This window comes from Musa acuminata, chromosome BXJ1-5, assembly GCF_036884655.1.
Source record: "Musa acuminata AAA Group cultivar baxijiao chromosome BXJ1-5, Cavendish_Baxijiao_AAA, whole genome shotgun sequence".
Classification (NCBI taxonomy): Eukaryota; Viridiplantae; Streptophyta; class Magnoliopsida; order Zingiberales; family Musaceae; genus Musa; species Musa acuminata.
Genome location: NC_088331.1, coordinates 39,150,471 through 39,167,731, shown reverse-complemented (window position 1 = coordinate 39,167,731; position 17,261 = coordinate 39,150,471). Strand labels below are relative to the sequence as shown.

The 17,261-nt window shown below is 37.6% G+C and overlaps 1 protein-coding gene across 4 annotated transcripts in view; it reads right to left on the bottom strand.

Moving 5' to 3' along the window:
• Nucleotides 1-498: 498 nt before the first annotated feature.
• Nucleotides 499-17,261, bottom strand: part of LOC108952797 (transcription factor MYB4-like) — a 34,118-nt gene continuing 17,355 nt past the window's right edge. Inside the window, exons 8-12 of one of the 4 annotated variants that reach the window (XM_065183849.1) lie at nucleotides 13,360-13,417; nucleotides 5,268-5,363; nucleotides 5,091-5,162; nucleotides 3,676-4,690; nucleotides 3,458-3,558 (exon numbers count right to left, since the gene is read on the bottom strand). The gene's annotated coding sequence lies outside the window, so the exon portion shown is untranslated. Of the gene's footprint in view, nucleotides 1,924-3,457; nucleotides 3,559-3,675; nucleotides 4,691-5,090; nucleotides 5,163-5,267; nucleotides 5,364-13,359; nucleotides 13,418-17,261 lie in introns of those variants that run through there. The other 3 variants (XM_065183847.1, XM_065183850.1, XM_065183848.1) reach the window with 3 other exon arrangements.

Here is a 17,261-nt window from a genome sequence, read left to right as displayed (position 1 = left end):
CTAGTAATGTCAAATTTCATGCAACAGATCATGTTTATTAAATAATACTGATGGTGAGTGAAAAACCAGCATTGAATAGATTTCAGGGGAAGAACAAAAATACTGAAAGTTTCTTAAATCAGAAGATCTACATGTAGGCAAAATCAAATGTCACCTGAAATTCTCTTTACCTAGAAGACTGTGTTTTATGAGTTCACATTGGTAAAAGAGTTTCCAATGTTGACAATTTTAAGAGTCCATAAGCCCATGAAATCATAAATTAATTTCCACATGCTATGAAGTTTCTTTTCTTTCAAAAATGCAACCAAGCGCAGAAAATCTTAGAACAAAAAAGAAAGTACTGTTTGTTTTATATGTACCAGAGATTTCTTTCTTCCCCATATTACTATAAGGACACCTGAATCCTAAAAGGTATGAAATAGGAACATTTAACTTGGCACAAACATGGAGAAAATTTTGGTCAAAACCTGAATGTTGAGAGTTGAGAAAAAAATGTGGTTAAACCAAGACCATGAACAAAATAGATAAAATAGAAAGGACAGAAAATTTACTAAATTGTCAGCATAGCAAAAAATTAACAACTTTGAAGAGAACCAAGAACTAATAAACACTATAATTACTAGAAATATTATCAGATCAAATTAGATGTCAAAAGAAAAAATCTGCATACTTTTTATAAAGCGATGAGATTCATAAGAGATATCATTTTCGAGTAGTAAAAATAATCATTAAGATTCACAAGAACTAGCATAATATAATACACATGACAATTACTCCAAAATTCAAGCTGGATCGAATCATGTAATACCATTTAAACATGATGACCTTGTACTTCAGATGCTAAAACACGACCTAGGAATGAATGTGGAACACAACAATAAAGATATAGCTTTAAAAGTGGATTGGAGAATCAAAAAGATGTACATTTTTTGTTGTATTTGATGCCGACACTATACAAAATGATATCTGCATAATGACTCGCAAATAAATGCTCCTCTCAAATCTCACTTACTAGGAGGTCAGCAACTTGGAAATTAGTGTCAGACACTGAGGAAAAACTTAAAAAAGACCAGAACTCCAAGCTCATTGAGAGAAATCATGCTATAGAAAAAGAAGAAAGGGTCCATCTTCCAGAACCAACATAGTCCCTGGACCTATCAACTTTAAATAATAAAGAGTTTGTACAAGAGTACATAAACAGATTAAAATCATATACGAATAGGCTTACGTAATGCTGATCAAGAAAGCTGCAACATCATCAATTCGTTTGAGCATATTTAGGAAGGAAATACCACAAGTGTTTGCTATGAGAACGCATATAACACATGGCAGAATATGTAAATCTGTCAACATATTTGAAGACATTATATTGAAAATCAAGATAATTGTCAATATCTAAGGATGTTCCCTTTTCACCGTACGCTCCACGCTAGATAATATGTCTATGCATGAGATTCTTGCAATGCAGACTTTGGAAAGAATCAATATGTGAAACCTTATACTATAAGAAGAGGAAGTTGTTTTCATTAATTGAACTCTGGCCACCCAGGTTGAGAGCAGAAAATACGGAAGATATAAAATTTTCTTTATCCATAAAAATTAAAATATTATTTGCATCCCTCAATAAAGGATGAAATTCAACATCATAGTAAGTCTGCCTCCCCACTTGTAAGGATAAGACATTAACCTTCCCTAGATGACTCTTGCACGTCTGGCTTTTTCTGTAACCCTAAAAAGATAATAATCTGTGTTTCATTTGAATAAAGTTCAAGAATTTTGTCATTTCTTCCTTTTTCAGTTATACAAAGTGCAAAACTTTTCCCATTTACACCCTTGAAATGATACGTGCAGCAAAATGTAGTTGTCTTGTGCACTGGGCTTGCCCTTTATCCCTCCATTCGCAAAAAATTTCCCATTTACACCCTGAAAATATGGCACAATATAACTTTTACAGAGATGCATAGCATTTCAATTTTGTAGGAATCTATATTTATGAAGCAAGGAACATTTTTGCAGTTCAGCAAAAAATCAAAATTAGCTAGTACAAGAATCTTATATTTTATCGAAGAAACTTAGAACAAAGTGAGAATAGATTAAACTGAAATTCTTTGAACAAAAAGCTAATACAAAACTGAGTCGCGTTGTTTCTTTTTCCTAGATCCTATACCTACACACACATGGAAACCCATATCTTGGACTAAAACCAAAACATAAGGCACAGATAACTATGCCAACGTGAATCAGGCAGCGTATCATATGCAAAATGTAAGAAGAGAATGGGAAGGTAGTAGATGATAGAAGAAATGATATAATAGGATTAGTGGCATACCAACAGCTTTTTTTTATGGCAGACATGACACAGCACAAACACCCACTATCCCTAGGAATGCTTGAAAGATTAGATCTCACAAGACAAAAATATTTAATTAAAAACCAAGTGGTGCTTGGTTATGACTCAATAAACCGCAGAGAATGTTAGGATTGCAGAATAGGAAAATGGAAAAGAGAGAAAGGATCTAGCTGTGTTATCCCTAGCAGATTTATTTAAAGAAATAGAATAGGGGTAAATTGGAAGTCCTAAAACCATAGAATAGGGGGCAAATGACACAGAATTGAACTGTCATCACAATTAAGAGCCACATGTCTTAAAGAGAACTTGAGAAGAAGCGACCAACTTGGCATACACATGGTATAGTTGGGAATTAGATTGCTCCCTCAGGATGGCAATTGCTGCATTTATCTGACCAACTTCCATGGTGCCAGTAAAGTAGTGTTCTCCGATGCACGACTCCCTTGAACAAGATGACACATTTTTCTACATGCGTACTCAAGAGATTGTTCCCAAGGATGATCCTTGTTGCTCACCACACAATGCACAAGCATTGCGGCAAGTTCCTTTTTTGTTCTCTTTTTCCCTCTTCTTTTACCTTGGCATGCGGTGATATGAGGCTGCCCATAGTGGCCGAAGAACAGAGGTTGCAGCTTCCTTCCCCATCGATCCTCGTCACCTCAGTTTCGTACCGGCTTGTGTGGGACTTGAAATCGGATATATCGTCGCCCATGTCTGCACTGACGATGGTAGATCGCATAGCGTCGGTTGGATTCATGACCGTCCATGTCACAATTGCCTTAGAATGCTGTCTTTTTTTCTCCTGGGCTCCAATAACATAGCTCTGACTGGCCCAGGCTTCTTTATAAAGGAAGCAAATTAAGGAATAAATGATGGATTAAAAGAAAAGAACAAGAACAAGAAAGTCAAAATTAAAAAGTCACAAAAAACGAGAGGATGATAACATTCGTCATCCTAGGGAATTCTGAGACCTACAACAGAACACACCAAAATGACGAAGGAAAATAGGGAATTTTAGCTGTAAAAAAGAAAAATTAAAAAAAATTATGAAGATAGATCAGAACGGAATCAAAAGAAACGTAAATTGTTAGAACATCGACGAAGATCTCACCTGTCACCGACGGCTCGAGAAGGTGCTATGGTTGCGCTTTGTCCGTTCCTTTCATCATAGAAGAACAGGCTTCTGTTCTCGAATTCTTCTCGAGAATCTAAAGGAACACCAGAAATCCGCATTAGAAACCCCAGAATCAACAAGCCGGCCTCCCAAAATCCCACCGTTCGCCCCAAGTTCTTTGCTTCCCGATAATTCTTTTTCTCTATTTTACCTTAACCGACACGGAGGGCGAGATCCGCCGCCAATACCATGCAATCTTTGCTTGATTCGATGGAGATCGATTTAATTACCCAATTTGACTTTTAAGTGTCATTTGAACAACTATTGCGACCTCATGTTTAATTAAACATATTTTTAAAACATATTAAATAATTTAAAATTACTAAAATTCTAAAATATTAAATTAATTAATAATAATAATAATAATATCAACCAACACTATAAATATAAATATTGAGTTAATATATTTCTCATGTCAATCATAATTTCATGATTAACATAAAAACGTCACTAAATAAATAATAAAAAAATTTAAATTAAAGATATATAAATAACCTTTTGTATAAGCTGATGGATTCTTACAATTCATTCTCGTTTTTCAACACATTAGATCCGAATTAAGTCAGATCGATTAACACTTGAGATGGCCAGTGGATCCATATCTGCATGCAATTTTACGGAGAGGATAAAGACCACATCGCTGATTACGCTCTTAGACTTTGTCCTCCACCCAAATTGAAATGAACTACAAATGATATAGACGTGATTAGAGATCGAAGTTGATCCTTCCAACATTTAACATATGTACAAGGATTGGTATCCATCATTCGATTTACCCAGAGAACTGATGCGACGTCGATGCCCTTTGCACGAATCTTGAAAAATATTTTTCGAGTCACAAACCTTTGCACGACTCTTGGCGAATCTTTTTGAGTTACAATAGCACGATCACCGGTGGCACGAGGCAATGATGCAGAGGGTAATTGATGTTGCCAGGGGAACAAACAGCTCCAGCCAATTACGTCAGAGTAAGCCTCATGAGACACGTGGCATCATCAGGCCATGTATGCACATATCGTGACCAAGTCAAGCATGCAACATGTGCCATCTAATGACGCTTATGAGTACGAATCAATGTTCAAGATGTATATGGTTAGCATGCATGAACATAGTCACATCGGATACACCATTATAGGCAAAAAAAAACCATACACTGTTTATCTTCTCTGCATAAAAATATTTAAAATATTATTTAGGATATCAAATAATATTGATAGTATCGAAAAAAACACATTGGTATAAACGCACTACAATACTGGCCCACTATCAAATTTCAAAAGGATTAAATTGATCGATTCCCTATTTAATTGACTTAAAAGAAGATCCAACTCAAATTATCTAATCAATTTAGACTCATTTGGGCACTAAATAGTTGTGTAGCTCATGATCCATACAAACTTTGACTCGTTGTCACCCTAAATAGTTTTATCACTTGTGTTCCATTCACATGAAAAAGTAGGATTAACCCCCCAATTTAATACCAAGATGTTGTTCGTGAGTTGTAACCATGCAAATATAAAGACCTCTAACTGATGACCATATAAGAATAATGTTGTAGAGAAGTACCTGGTTATTGTAGAGAAACAAAGGAATGGCACCACGTAAAAGCTAGCCGAGGTTAAGGAGACCAGTGTGGCCCTGTAACAACAGCATTAGTGGATCACTAAGAGGAACAGATTAGATGCCGACACTGTCTTTAGAAGGGAAACTACTCAGGAAAAAATTCATGTAGCTTATGCATACCAAGGATGAAACAGCTATACAACAGAAAACCAATGGTAGGGAACCAAGTATGCGCCTTCCCATGAGCAGTCCCTTACCTTCGTCCTCTCCAAATTCCTGCAGTTCAGAGCAAGTATATGACTGAAGTTCAAATGGGTTACTTGACCCTCTTTGCTTAGCATAAGATGTTCCAAAATATATAACTTTAATGTCAACTGATGATGGTAACTCAAAACAGGAAAAAAAAATCATAATATCCTGCGGAAATATAGCTCTATGAAGAAGTTTCCTAAAAAAGAATATTATGATCATCAATACTGACAGCCTGAGTTCTCAACATCAGAAGTTCTTCATGACACAAAGACCATTGAATTAGTATATAACACACATCTAAAGTGGGTGATACTGCATGCTCAAATGATTTCAACTTTTACTTAGGCTCACATCAACTAAAACAATATCTTCATCAAATAATATATACAAAGGAAGTCTGGTCTATCATGTAAGTGACCAGTACATTCCTTCATTATAAATATGAAAAGATAAAGACTTAGTACGGATCCTTAGTGTAATCCTATGTTAATAATAAACTCACTGGACACACTCTCTATAGTTGCAACACTAGTAACTATATTATCATACGTATCTTTAAGAACATCAATATAATTAATGGATATATATTTCTTTTCTAAAACTCATCATAATAAATCTCTACGAACCCAATCATAAGCTTTCTATAAGTCAATAAAAACCATATACAAAACTTTTTTTTTTTCTTCCTATACTTTTTCATTAATTATCTTAATAAATAAATAGCTTCTATGATCGATCTTCCAACTGTACCGGACTTTTTGCCGTACCGGACTTTTTCATTAATTATCTTAATAAATAAATAGCTTCTATTATCATACTTTTTGCCGTACCGACTGTACCGCCCGGTACGGGCGGTACGTACCGGTCCGACAGGCCAGCGGTACGCGGACCGCCCCGTACCGTACCCGTACTGTAGCAGTGTACAGTAGTACTGTAGCGGTGTACAGTAGCACTGTATCAGTGTACAGTGCTCGGTACACGTGAGTGTACCGCTCGGTACACCTGGGTGTACCGAGCGGTATACCGTACCGTACCGGTACCGAGCCTGGGTCGAAACGCCGTTACGGTACGGTACGACGAACCTTGCTTCCAAGAATAAAACTAGTTTGATTTTCAGAGATATTTCTTCAAGTCTTATCCTACTTTCAATAACTCTTTCCCATAGTTTCATGGTATGGTTCATGATTTTATTTTCTCTATAATTTGAATAATTTTGTATGTCACTCTTATTTTAATAAATTGACACTAAAAAACTTTCTCCATTCATCAAACATCCTTTCAAATATCATGATTTTATTAAATAATCTAGTTAACTAAGTTATTCCCTTGTCTCCTAAACTTTTCTAGGCCTCGACAAGGATACCATCAGACCTTACGCTCTTAACTATTTTTATTTTCTTTAATGCATCTTTTACTTTATTGACTCAAATTTTATGAATAAATCTATGATTATTAAATTTACCACTATTATTTATCGTTAAATCTAAGTATGTATGGAATATTCATTAAATAATTTATAAAAACATTTTTTTCATCTTTCTTTAATCTCGTTATCATTAACAAGTATTCTTTGATCATTATCATTAATACATCTAATATTACTAAAATCCTTATACTTTTTTCCCTAACTTTAGAAATTCGATATATATCCTTTTCACTATCTTTAGTACCTATTTTATTATAAAAAATATCATAAGTTTTATATCTTGTCATGCTAATCGCTTTTTAGCATCTTTTTTAGATTATTTATATCTTTTAAATTTTTCGTCATTTTTATAATTTTATTTATTTTTAAAACACAATCTTTTAGTAAAAATTATTTTTTAAACTTTCTCGCACCACCATCAACTCTCTCTTAAAGTTACACCTCCACCTTTAGTTTCACCAAAAATCTCATTTGTTAAGCTCCTAATCTTATTATCCATCGTAGTCCAGATAATATTAATATTATCCTCATTTAAGTTCTAAGTCGCCTCCCTATCTCATTTTTTAAGTGTTTATATTATCATCTTTAAAATTCCACCATTTAGTTCTAGTAATTTTTTCTACTATCTTTTTCATTTTCTATTTGCTACAGTAAATATCAAATACCGTCAACCTACATTGATTCATCAAAGTTTTGCTAGGTATAACTTTACAATTCTTACAAATAACTTTATCTACCTTTCTAGTGAGAAAAAAATCTATTTAACTATAGTTGTGACCACTCTTATAAGTAATTAAATGTTCTAACTCTCTTCTTAAAGTGAGTATTTACAATTATAAAATCATATGAAGTTGCAAATTCCAAAATCATACCACCATCTTCATTTCTTTCCCTATAACCAAAGCCACCTACACCCATTTATATTCACTATAGTTTTTCCTACATGACCATTAAAATCCCCTCCAATTATAAGTTTTTCGTTTATAGACATTCCCATTCCTTGAATAATATCATCTAAGTTTATCCAAAATTCTCTTTTGGTTTGATCATTCAATCCAACTTGAGAGTCATATGCACTAATGACATTTAAAACATCTTGTCCTTTCTCAAATTTTCGAACTATAATTCTATCTCGAATTCTTTTTACATCTACAACTTTGTTCTTAGGAGCCTTACCTACAACAATTCGATGTCCTCTAAACAACAACTCAGCCAAAGAACAATAAGAAAAAAATTCCTTATGAATTCTCTATAATCTTGTAATGTTACAAATATCTAAAAGGCTCATCATCTTCACTGCAAACTTTGAGCAGAAAAAAAAATATTATATATCTTTTGAAACATAACATATAACGATGAGCTTTCACTACCTACGGTCAAGATATCAATTAGGTAACTACTAGAGTGATGGACAACAATTAATGTGATTAAGGAGGATAACCAACAATTAATGTGATTGAGGAGAATAACCCTTATGACGCTAGGATGGGATGAATTCTCTATAAACAACAATAGTTAGCTATATAAAATATAATGAGTTCACAATTTTTAAAGGAACTGCAAGTAAATTCACAAATAAAAACCAAACCCTAAATACCAAAAAGAAAAACCACCTACCAGGCCCCCATCAAAGTCATGTAATTATTAATAATTATTAATTAGGACCTTTTTTCCATAATGTGCATGTCAACATCCATACCTAATTTGAGAAGAACTCAGATTCAGCTAGAGAAAAATTATGTTGAGCAAAGATGCAACAAGTTTGCAAAGTCATCAGAGAAAAGACATTGTGATTAGCTTTTCTTTCTGAACAAGTTAATCCAGAACTCATGACATAAGAAAGGACCCCAGGGACCAAAAAAAAGGATCCTCAAAAAACTGCATCTGGTATTAGATAGTCACACCAATTAATCATCAAATATGCATGGATTTTATTGATCTCAAATAAAAATACTAAAGTCATGCACATTAGGACCCTTGAAGGAAGCAAAATTTTCTGATCTAACCATATACCAGCACACTGTCAAGTTATACAGAGTTTAATGCTGATATTGCAGCCAAGTCATGTGGAAAAAAAAAATAAAATGGGTGGACAGATTTGTAGGGTGGATGCTAAATTTCCAACCTTAATTATATAACTGCTAAACAAGTTAAATATTTTTCACTACTTAGTATTAATGACTTAAATCGTTAACCTAAGTGTAATAAGAAATGTATACTTGTATAGAATGTTAACAAGTCCACCTGATCTTGTAGGTAAATATGACCATGGTAGAATAAAGAGTTACTTTGAAATCACCAATAGCAACATCAACCTTGTATTCCGACATACATAACAATAAATAATTTTTAAAAAGCAGCTTTGAAACATCTTGGATCTTACAAAGACTGCAGATATAGCCATACTGATGTGCATATCCTTAACATCTGATCTAGAATACCTACGAGGGGATGAAGCAAAGTATAAAATAATCAAGCATCAAAATACCACTCTACTTATAAAATAGAAAGATGCAGAATAGCATCTAGCTTGAGACATTCTAGAAATAGAAGATGTCAACCATGCATCATTAAGTTAGAGATATGATAGTAGAACAATTAGACTGTTATTTCAGTTTCAACATATTACTACTCCAGAGTAAATATAAATATAGTTTCCGGAGATTTTAAGCCACAATTACATGAGCGACATCTGGACAGTATCAATAGAATGAAACTCATATCCAAGTATCCATATCTATTACAATATGCCTTCTGTCCTCAACTTCACAAGACAGGAACCAAATCCTCATGAGGCCGTTGTGTCCTCCTAGAAACAACATAAGAACATCTCGGGTGGTACTGCACACCATACTGTCACGAACAAACTTCTAAACAGGGTGTTTGATGTAATGCTTATGTATGTCTGTGTCTTTTGGTATGTTCATGCTTTGTACAGCATGTAGAGGGACGGTCGAAGACTTGATAGTCCCATTTTAGTTGGGTCGGTGGCCGCTTTATGCTTATAAATAAAGGTTGTGTCATGTGGACACGTGTGAGAGATTCTCGGTCTATAATGGACCATTTTACCCTTTGTTATGCAACTGTTCAGAACTTGTAAAGTATGTTTGTAATTTGCATTGTCTATAAAGTGTTTTTCGGAGATGTTTGCTTGTGGATCCCGAGTGAGGCCATTTCTCTGTCCTGTTCTATCTTTTGTGGGACCTAAGGGATCATGGGAGGCTTCGAGGAGGCTGACCTTTGCGGACGAACACGCAAGGGTGCCGCACGACTTAGGTAAAACCAGCTAAGTCCGTGACAGATGGTATCAGAGCGGGACAAGCACTCATAGAAACACTTAGCATGCAAACGTGGGGGACCTAGCGGGGCTGCGTTGAGGGCAGTCAGCACATGCGCGGCAGTTTGGGGGAAAAAGGGCATGGAGATGTAGGGAAAAGGAGTCGCTCAGAGGAGCGGGCATCTGAGATTGGCATTCAGAGGAATGGCCAACCCTTCGCGCAAGAGGCACCACGAGAACAGACAAGCTTGGAAGAATGTGAAGCGCACAAAGGTTGGGATGGTTGAGTTTGAGCTATGGCTCAACGTTGACAACAATACTTGATGGTGCTCAAGGCAAGCGAGACGCTTGGTAAAGGATGAGACCATACAAGGTGGAATGAGTTGCTCAACGACCAAAAGAATTATGCAAAGCTCACAGAGGTGAGGGGAATTGCTAGCTCGAAGAATTTGGTACTCATACATGGGCTTGTATGTGGACGATGGAATGTTCGTGGCCATCCCAAGGCGACCGAAACTCGGCGCAATGGAGCATTGAAACTTTCTCTTCGGCATGTGAAGGATATGTCCGTAGGGGGCTGAAGGGTGCAACTAGTTCAGCATTTTGCTAGGCCTTGAGGGGTGCAGCGGGGGCTGTATTGACGTGGAGTCGCAATCTAGCAAGTGTGTTTGCAGGAGGCAGAACAATGTACAGTTTGTTCAGTAGATCGGAGTAGTCCAAGGGGATGGTAGTCTCCGAAACGAAGAGAGACTAAAAAACTTTCTCCATTCATCAAACATCCTTTTAAATATCATGATTTTTTTAAGTAATCTAGTTAACTAAGTTATTCCCTTGTCTCCTAAACTTTTCTAGGCCTCGACAAGGATACCATCAGACCTTATGCTCTTAACTATTTTTATTTTCTTTAATGCATCTTTTACTTTATTGACTCAAATTTTATGAATAAATCTATGATTATTAAATTTACCACTATTATTTATCGTTAAATCTAAGTCTGTATGGAATATTCATTAAATAATTTATAAAAATATTTTTTTCATCTTTCTTTAATCTCGTTATCATTAACAAGTATTCTTTGATCATTATCATTAATACATCTAATATTACTAAAATCCTTATACTTTTTTCCCTAACTTTAGAAATTCGATATATATCCTTTTCACTATCTTTAGTACCTATTTTATTATAAAAAATATCATAAGTTTTATATCTTGTCATGCTAATCGCTTTTTAGCATCTTTTTTAGATTATTTATATCTTTTAAATTTTTCGTCATTTTTATAATTTTATTTATTTTTAAAACACAATCTTTTAGTAAAAATTATTTTTTAAACTTTCTCGCACCACCATCAACTCTCTCTTAAAGTTACACCTCCACCTTTAGTTTCACCAAAAATCTCATTTGTTAAGCTCCTAATCTTATTATCCATCGTAGTCCAGATAATATTAATATTATCCTCATTTAAGTTCTAAGTCGCCTCCCTATCTCATTTTTTAAGTGTTTATATTATCATCTTTAAAATTCCACCATTTAGTTCTAGTAATTTTTTCTACTATCTTTTTCATTTTCTATTTGCTACAGTAAATATCAAATACCGTCAACCTACACTGATTCATCAAAGTTTTGCTAGGTATAACTTTACAATTCTTACAAATAACTTTATCTACCTTTCTAGTGAGAAAAAAATCTATTTAACTATAGTTGTGACCACTCTTATAAGTAATTAAATGTTCTAACTCTCTTCTTAAAGTGAGTATTTACAATTATAAAATCATATGAAGTTGCAAATTCCAAAATCATACCATCATCTTCATTTCTTTCCCTATAACCAAAGCCACCTACACCCATTTATATTCACTATAGTTTTTCCTACATGACCATTAAAATCCCCTCCAATTATAAGTTTTTCGTTTATAGACATTCCCATTCCTTGAATAATATCATCTAAGTTTATCCAAAATTCTCTTTTGGTTTGATCATTCAATCCAACTTGAGAGGCATAAGCACTAATGACATTTAAAACATCTTGTCCTTTCTCAAATTTTCGAACTATAATTCTATCTCGAATTCTTTTTACATCTACAACTTTGTTCTTAGGAGCCTTACCTACAACAATTCGATGTCCTCTAAACAACAACTCAGCCAAAGAACAATAAGAAAAAAATTCCTTATGAATTCTCTATAATCTTGTAATGTTACAAATATCTAAAAGGCTCATCATCTTCACTGCAAACTTTGAGCAGAAAAAAAAATATTATATATCTTTTGAAACATAACATATAACGATGAGCTTTCACTACCTACGGTCAAGATATCAATTAGGTAACTACTAGAGTGATGGACAACAATTAATGTGATTAAGGAGGATAACCAACAATTAATGTGATTGAGGAGAATAACCCTTATGACGCTAGGATGGGATGAATTCTCTATAAACAACAATAGTTAGCTATATAAAATATAATGAGTTCACAATTTTTAAAGGAACTGCAAGTAAATTCACAAATAAAAACCAAACCCTAAATACCAAAAAGAAAAACCACCTACCAGGCCCCCATCAAAGTCATGTAATTATTAATAATTATTAATTAGGACCTTTTTTCCATAATGTGCATGTCAACATCCATACCTAATTTGAGAAGAACTCAGATTCAGCTAGAGAAAAATTATGTTGAGCAAAGATGCAACAAGTTTGCAAAGTCATCAGAGAAAAGACATTGTGATTAGCTTTTCTTTCTGAACAAGTTAATCCAGAACTCATGACATAAGAAAGGACCCCAGGGACCAAAAAAAAGGATCCTCAAAAAACTGCATCTGGTATTAGATAGTCACACCAATTAATCATCAAATATGCATGGATTTTATTGATCTCAAATAAAAATACTAAAGTCATGCACATCTTTAGGACCCTTGAAGGAAGCAAAATTTTCTGATCTAACCATATACCAGCACACTGTCAAGTTATACAGAGTTTAATGCTGATATTGCAGCCAAGTCATGTGGAAAAAAAAAATAAAATGGGTGGACAGATTTGTAGGGTGGATGCTAAATTTCCAACCTTAATTATATAACTGCTAAACAAGTTAAATATTTTTCACTACTTAGTATTAATGACTTAAATCGTTAACCTAAGTGTAATAAGAAATGTATACTTGTATAGAATGTTAACAAGTCCACCTGATCTTGTAGGTAAATATGACCATGGTAGAATAAAGAGTTACTTTGAAATCACCAATAGCAGCATCAACCTGGTATTCCGACATACATAACAATAAATAATTTTTAAAAAGCAGCTTTGAAACATCTTGGATCTTACAAAGACTGCAGATATAGCCATACTGATGTGCATATCCTTAACATCTGATCTAGAATACCTTCGAGGGGATGAAGCAAAGTATAAAATAATCAAGCATCAAAATACCACTCTACTTATAAAATAGAAAGATGCAGAATAGCATCTAGCTTGAGACATTCTATAAATAGAAGACGTCAACCATGCATCATTAAGTTAGAGATATGATAGTAAAACAATTAGACTGTTATTTAAGTTTCAACATATTACTACTCCAGAGTAAATATAAATATAGTTTCCGGAGATTTTAAGCCACAATTACATGAGCGACATCTGGACAGTATCAATAGAATGAAACTCATATCCAAGCATCCATATCTATTACAATATGCCTTCTGTCCTCAACTTCACAAGACAGGAACCAAATCCTCATGAGGCCGTTGTGTCCTCCTAGAAACAACATAAGAACATCTCGGGTGGTACTGCACACCATACTGTCACGGACAAACTTCTAAACAGGACGTTTGATGTAATGCTTATGTATGTCCGTGTCTTTTGGTATATTCATGCTTTGTACAACATGTAGGGGGACGGTCGAAGACTTGATAGTCCCATTTTAGTTGGGTCGGTGGCCGCTTTAGGCTTATAAATAATGGTTGTGTCATGTGGACACGTGTGAGAGATTCTCGGTCTATAATGGACCATTTTACCCTTTGTTGTGCAACTGTTCAGAACTTATAAAGTCTGTTTGTAATTTGCATTGTCTATAAAGTGTTTTTCGGAGATGTTTGCTTGTGGATCCCGAGTGAGGCCATTTCTCTGTCCTGTTCTCTCTTTTGTGGGACCTAAGGGATCATGGGAGGCTTCGAGGAGGCTGACCTTTGCGGACGAACACGCAAGGGTGCCGTACTACTTAGGCAAAACCAGCTAAGTCCGTGACAGATGGTATCAGAGCGGGACAAGCACTCATAGAAACACTTAGCATGCAAACGTGGGGGACCTAGCGGGGCTGCGTTGAGGGCAGTCAGCACATGCGCGGTCGTTTGGGGGAAAAAGGGCATGGAGATGTAGGGAAAAGGAGTCGTTCAGAGGAGCGGGCATCTGAGATTGGCATTCAGAGGAATGGCCAACCCTTCGCGCAAGAGGCACCACGAGAACAGACAAGCTTGGAAGAATGTGAAGCGCACAAAGGTTGGGATGGTTGAGTTTGAGCTATGGCTCAACGTTGACAACAATACTTGATGGTGCTAAAGGCAAGCGAGACGCTTGGTAAAGGATGAGACCATACAAGGTGGAATGAGTTGCTCAACGACCAAAAGAGTTATGCAAAGCTCACAGAGGTGAGGGGAATTGCTAGCTCGAAGAATTTGGTACTCATACATGGGCTTGTATGTGGACGATGGAATGTTCGTGGCCATCCCAAGGCGACCGAAACTCGGCGCCATGGAGCATTGAAACTTTCTCTTCGGCATGTGAAGGATATGTCCGTAGGAGGCTGAAGGGTGCAACTAGTTTAGCATGTTGTTAGGTCTTGAGGGGTGCAGCGGGGGCTGTATTGACGTGGAGTTGCAATCTAGCAAGTGTGTTTGCAGAAGGCAGAAAAATGCACAGTTTGTTCAGCAGATCGGAGTAGTCCAAGGGGATGGTAGTCTCCGAAACGAAGAGAGATGTTGCTCCAATGGGACAGTTATCCAGGAGGGATAAGTCCCAGCTCTCCAGAGGGAGAATCATGTGGGACGGACCTCATAAGTTGAGGAGGAGTACCTCAACAAACAACAACTCCACGAAGCTCAATGGACTGAGCAAGCGGCGATGAGTCGTCGCATGATCTCGCTTGAGAGAATGCATTGGTGGATGCATTGCGAGATCAAGTGGGGGAGTGACCCAAAGTAACACAAATGAAGGCACACTTGGAGTCGATACGGAGATCGGACTCAAGGGAGGGCTGACCCGTGGAATGGTGGGCGCGAGGGCCACCATCAACTCAATGCAAAAACGAGGAGCGGAGCAACTTGGGTGTAACTTGGCGAAGTACCGAAGCCGCATGAAGGGAGCCAGCATAGAAGATGGAACATGGACCAGAGGCATAGTGCTTTCCTTGGACAGAGGTAAAGGACATGAGCTCTTGCAGAGGCAAGAGCAGGATCATGTTGTTACATGGGTCATTCATTCTGACGGAGCGGTCTTGCATGGTGCCAAAGACGAAGGGAGCTTCTGGGCACATGCACTTTATCTCGGAGGAGCATTTGATGGAGGAACTAAGGCGACTTAATTTGCGGAGGCGAAGTTGGGTTCAGAAGGCCTTAGCACGGGGCAAGAGGACGCAGAGGCGGGTACTCTTGAAGAATATGCCACAGTGTTGTCATTCAAGTTGCTATAAAGGAGGCGGTGCGCAGCGAAGATTGTGCTGGTAGGGGTAGAGGCCCAGGATCCAGACAATGGTGCACTAATTGCAGTGAAGTCGGAGGACTTTGGGAACTACTAGGCGACGGACTGTCCTAGAGCGGTGCTTCATCGTGGTGTGACCCAAGAGTGGGTGGATGAAGGTCGATTGCCAAAGGAGCGAACAAAATCGATGGTGGAAGAGACCCTGCGATATATTGGTAGAGGCCACACATGAAGGGTTCACAATTCGAGTTCATCCCACAAGGATCAGAATGTAATAGAGATGTCGCCAGGAGGCGACATGGTGCAGAGGATCGTGGTGGAATAGTTCGTGGCAATGTGATTCACACAACCTAGCCCCGTGAGGGACTAGATCATACGGAGGTATGATCGGGAGCTACTGGAAGCTCCACTTCGGTGAACAACACGACGGCAAGAAGGGCTATGGATTCAAGGAGTGAAGGCCATGGTACCGCAGAGGTGGGTCTTCCGTGCGTGCATCGAATCTTGCATCGGATGAAAGCCTTGGTCATCAGCATACGGGGGCTGTGTTCCACCAAGGGAAAAGTTCGAATGCAAGTACCAGTGAGTCCCATGGGAGGGACTTGATCATACAGCGGTATGATCGAAGCAGCTGGAGAGTTGGACTGCTCCAGAGCTCATATTCGCTTAAGGGAGCCCGACAAGTCAGAAGACAACGTCGAGTAAGCGAACGTTGCTACCAAGGAAGCTAAGGAGAACAGAATCAGTGCAAACCCTACAACGTGATGGCAGAGGCCGAGCATGGGAGTTGCAGTCTGTCTTTCCATCGACCAAAATGGTGCTGCTTGGAGAACACAGAGGTGTTGAAGCAGGGGGTCGAAAGGGGCAAGGAAGCAACGACGAGTCCAAAGGGACTTGGCTACCCAAAATCAAGCATCAGATAGAATGGAGGTGGACTCGGAGGAGTACCACAGAGGCATATCTACTGATTGTGAAGAAAAGGGATGCAGATGCGAGGCGACAGATAGTAGTGCCATGGGCATGGCAGCGCCATGGTACCGCAGAGGCGGGACTTCCGTGAAAGTCATTGATCCCTTGCTCTCATGGAGGAAGAGCGCTTGGTCGTAAAAGGGGCCGAGGAGGTGGAGCATGCAGAGGCAAACTCCAAGTACCGAGACAAGGCTGAAGGGCAGAGGCCAAGGAACTTCGTAAGACCGGTGTCAATGAGTTTCTCATCAAGATAGCTGAAAGCGAAGGACTTCGGGTCGTGGGCATGGCAGCGCCATGGTACGAAGTAGTCAGTACGCGGTGCTGTACCTTCGCTACTCAGGGGAGTAGGCGATAGGGTTGATGGAGAAGACGGTACAATCCCAGAGGCGACCAAATCTATTAGAGAATTACTCCAAGTTGGGGTGAAAACTTCCTGCATTCCAGAAGTTCGATGGCATTGAGAAGGTGAATCACAGTAGCTAACTCAACGCAAGGAGTGCAAACACTTCAAGTGCTTCAGAAGTGTGAGCAAAGAGCAGGCGAAGGCCAGTAACCAGCTCGATGTATGG